This window comes from Equus caballus, chromosome 9 (genome assembly GCF_041296265.1).
Source record: "Equus caballus isolate H_3958 breed thoroughbred chromosome 9, TB-T2T, whole genome shotgun sequence".
NCBI classification, from domain to species: Eukaryota; Metazoa; Chordata; class Mammalia; order Perissodactyla; family Equidae; genus Equus; species Equus caballus.
Window position 1 is genome coordinate 73,572,600 of NC_091692.1, and position 4,660 is coordinate 73,577,259.

The following is a 4,660-nucleotide window of genomic DNA, read 5'->3' on the forward strand; positions in this document are numbered from 1 at the left end:
ACTGAGTTCTGCAAATAACAAGAATGACTTTGGAAGTGGCTTTTCCCTAGAGACTCTATGTGAGAACTCAGCCTGGCCAGTACACTGATTTTAGCATTGTGATACCCTCAGCAGAGAGACCAGTCATTCTGCACTGGGCTTCTGACCTACAGTGAAAAAACAGGTGTTGTATTAAACTACAAAGTTTACGGTAATTTGTTACACAGCAATGGGAAACAAATACAATAAATCAATAAGAAAGAATCTATTTGTATGGGAGCAAACATTTGATACAGGAGCTTCTTCCTGAAATTTGCAATCTTTTATCAACTTCAATATCATTTTATATTATGTTTTGGCTACATCAATTTGAAAATAATTCTGATTCACATTCATAAGAAGTTGCAAGTGGTTAGTATTTTTTCATTATTGTTCTTTTACAGTTCACTTTGCCATTTTATGATCCTCGAGCATTAAGTTTATCTGAAAGCTTGGGGAAAAAAGCAGCAGCACAATATTTTTTCACACTTATATCACTAAAAAAAACTGCTAACAATGCCCATATTGTTTAAACAGATACACCTATTTTATGGCTATCTATTGAAATGTATCATTCAAAACTTATAATAAGCAGTAAAACTGTATAAAACTGTGTATTGTAATATTATGTTCTATTATGCTTAAGCTTATCTTCCAAAGCATACTATTATGTCAGTATGAACTTAAATGTTATATCTAAATCTTGCATCATCACTCAAGACTAAAATATAAGTGAAATGATCTGGAGAGTTTGCAGGCATTTTGAAGAAATGTAGATTATGACAATATGTGTTATCACATTACACTACAGTACACTTCTACATGGAAAGATTTGTATGTCTGAATTTAAAAAAAAAAAAATCAATACAAAACTACCAGCTTGTAGTCAGCTACTCACATATGAAAATGAAAGGCTTGAATATATGCCCAGTGTTGGCAGAAGAATGTTTAAAATTCTAATATAAGCATACAAGTGCATTGAACTAACTCCATAATTGAAAAAACATATTTAGTCATTCTCGTCCTAAAACTTGGTATCTATCGTAAAATTAAGTGTACTTGTTTTTAGTTACAGTTTTTAACAAGTAAAATATTTAAATGAAATTTGAACCAAGTACTGTGATTCCTCTGAATCTTCTCCATGTAAATGTATTTTTCAAAATCATTGACTTAAGCCATGCAAAGTACACACCCAAAAGCGTTAGTTCAGGAGCTCTGGAATGAGTTATTGACTAAGCATGGATCACTGACCTAGAGCTGAAAAACCTCATGGGCCCAACAAAATCCTTGTAGGTAGAAGGTGAGGTTCTAAATGATAAAACAGTTAGCTGCTCTCTTACTGACGACTTCTAGGAACAACACCTCTATAATCGTCATATCTTTGAAATTCACAAAGCTCTGCATATAGTTGAGTCTAATCCTCCTATTTAAATGTTTACCATTTCTTATCGCTCAGTCATAAATGTTTTTGAAACATTTTCGAGTTTCTTCTAATAAAAACTTTATTTTTATGGTTTTACCTGAAGAGAGGGCACATTTAAATTTAGAAAAGGATTACTATCATTCTACATTTTCATAAAATGAATTCCCCATGACTTTGATTATCCTTAACATTGATTTCTGCATTGTTACGATTGTCTTCACATGATTTTTATAGGACTCGCACGTAGAATTTCAAACATAGTTTTCAAAACTTTGTACTAGTTTAGTATCATGAACCCATGAGTAAAGCAGACCAGTGTGAAATGCTGTCACGTCTAAGTGGATAATAAATGTTATCGGTGCCCCATCATAAAGGACTGGGTCATAAGGGAATGGTCATTACTATATGCCAGAAATACCCCCAAGAGAACCCACTGATTATTTGGGGGCAACAGATTCTTACATGAATTTTCAAATTTCTAGATGAAGAGCAAATAGAGACATGGAAGGAATAAGAGTGCTTGGTGACACTTGACTCTACCCTGCCCCTTGCAAAAAGGAGGACATTCCAAGGTAAACTTTCTGTAGGGAAATAGATCCAGAATTTGACCACTTTTCACATTCCCCTTGCTACTACTGTTCCCAAACCAGGTTTGTTTTTGCCCACCCCCCAGAAAGCCAAACACTGAGATGATGAGATTGCAGCAGAGAGAGGGTTTAATCACAAGGCAGCCACATGAGGAAGCGAGAGCATGAGTCTCAAATTCACTTCCCTGAGAACAGGGATATTTGCGGGATGGGGGCAAGGTGGTCTGAAATGTGGAGGTACACGATTGGAGGTGAGGAGAGGTGGGGTAACTGAAGATCTTCACAAGTGTAGTCAGACTCCACGCCTCTTCATAGGACCCACGTTCACAAAATGGCGGCATTAGCATGCTCTGCGGGTGGAGTTTTTAGCTTGTTGATGTCTAAAGGTTGCCCATCAGACATCTGCACAGGCCCAGTTGATGAGTTGGTGGTCTCAACTGGCCTGAAGTGGATAAGGAGTTCTAATTCTTGCAAAATAGCTCACACACTCATTACCATGGTGACCCAGGCTCCAGGAAGATGTTATCTATAAGAGCCTAGTGGGAGTCAGACAGCGTATTGCCTAAACAGCACGGTTAATGATGGATGGGTGGGTTAAACAGCTAAAAGCTATAATCAGTAATTGCAAAAAGGAAACGAACCTTTAGTTCCTAGCTACTTAATCATCAATGGCTAACTCTTTGCAGGTTTCACCCCTCTTGTTTAAGCCATTGCTATCTCCTACTTGGAGCTTGATAATTGTCTCCTAAATTGTCTCCCCGCTTTTAACTTTATGTAACATAGAATATCTTCAACAAAGACGGCACAGTGAGGGCCGGCCCGGTGGCACAGCAGTTAAGTTCACACGTTCCGCTTTTCGCTGGCCCAGGGTTTGCTGGTTTGGATCCCAGGTGCGGACATGGCACTGCTTGGCAAAAGCCATGCTGTGGTAGGCGTCCCATGTATAAAGTAGAGGAAGATGGGCATGGATGTTAGCTCAGGGCCAGTCTTCCTCAGCAGAAAGAGTAGGATTGGCAGTAGTTAGCTCAGGGCTAATCTTCCTAAAAAAAAAAAAAAGAAGGCACAGTGAACTTCCCAAAAATAAATTCTATCATGTTATTACGCCACTCAGAACTCAACATTCTCTGCCTATTTTGTGTAGCATAGAAACTGAAATCTTTACACTCGCTGAAAACCCTATATGACCTGCTCCACTCCCCTCTGACTCTCACATCTCTCCTCTAGTTACATTAGCTTTATTACTGGTTCTCCAAAATACCATAAATTCTTCTGCCTTAGGATATTTGTACCATCTCTTCTTGAACCACCCTTCCTCCATATTTCGGCATTTTTAACTCTCATTTCTTTTAGGTCTTGGTTCAACCCTAATATTCTCAATGAGCCGTATCTGAATTTCTCTAATTAAAATTACAAAATGTTCATCACATACTCATCTCTGTCATCCCAAATTCCTTTTCCTTTCTCTATATTTCCCTTTCTTTTCTTCTTTCCTTTATTTTTTTTTTTAAAAGGAACTTCTTGGGGCCTGCTGTGGCATAGTGATTAATTTCAGTTTGCTCTGCCTCAGCAGCCTGGTTCAGATTCCTGGGCAGACTCACACCACTCCTCAGCCATGCTGAGATGGTGACCCACGTATAAAGTAGAGGAAGGATGACATGGATGTTAGCTCTGGGCTAATCTTCCTCAAGCAGAAAAAAGAGGAAGATAGGCAACAGGTGTCAACTTGTGGTGAATCTTCCTCAGCAAAAACAAAAAACAAAAACAAAATAATTGGAACTTCTTTCATTCTAACATATTATGTGGTTAATTATTATGTTTCTTGTTCATTGTTTACCTCTGTTTAATACAATTTAATTTCTACAAGGGTAGGGATGAGGTTCAAGGACTGACTAGAATAGTGCCTGGCACACAGTTGGTTCTCAATAATAATTTGTGAATTGTCCTCTTTCCCTGCCACCTCTGAGTCCCTCAGAGCTGGAGGCTCGGGTACATTCAAGATTCAGATCCACCGGTAACCTACCACCATGGCCATGGAAGACATCACTGCTGGAGGTCCAGTGGATGTTAATACCGCTTTGTAAGAGGTTCTGAAGACTGCCCTCATCCATGGTGGCCTAGCACGTAGAATTCACCAAGCTGCCCAAACCTTAGACAACTGCCAAACCCATCTCTCTGTGCTTGCATCCAACTGTGATGATCGTATGTATGTTAAGTTGGTGGAGGCCCTTTGTGCTGAACACCAAATCAACCTTAATTAAGGTTAATGATGAGAAACTACAGGGAGTGGTAGGCCTCTGTAAAATTGACAGAGAGGGAAAACCCCAGAAAGTGATTAGTTGCAGTTGTGTGGTGGTTAAGGACTATGGCAAAGAGTCTCAGGCCAAAGACATCATCAAGGAGTACTTCAAACGCCAGAAATGAACAAATGACTTGACTTTAAAAATAATAATAATAATAATTAATAATTTGTGAATTGAGTGGATAAATCTTGGGAAGAATTCATGGAAAGAAGCCCAGCTGTTCTCTAGGACAAGAGGGCAATCACTGTTTGGGACAAGCAGCTCTACAAAATACTTGAAGTTTTATGGAGTCACTAGGAAAGAAATAGGTGAAATTTCCAAGCTTCAGGATA

At 38.7% G+C, this 4,660-nt stretch overlaps 1 pseudogene; it reads left to right on the plus strand.

Moving 5' to 3' along the window:
* Nucleotides 1-4,052: 4,052 nt before the first annotated feature.
* LOC100056785 (small ribosomal subunit protein eS12 pseudogene) lies at nt 4,053-4,449 on the plus strand (annotated as a pseudogene).
* The last annotated feature ends 211 nt before the right edge of the window (nt 4,450-4,660 follow it).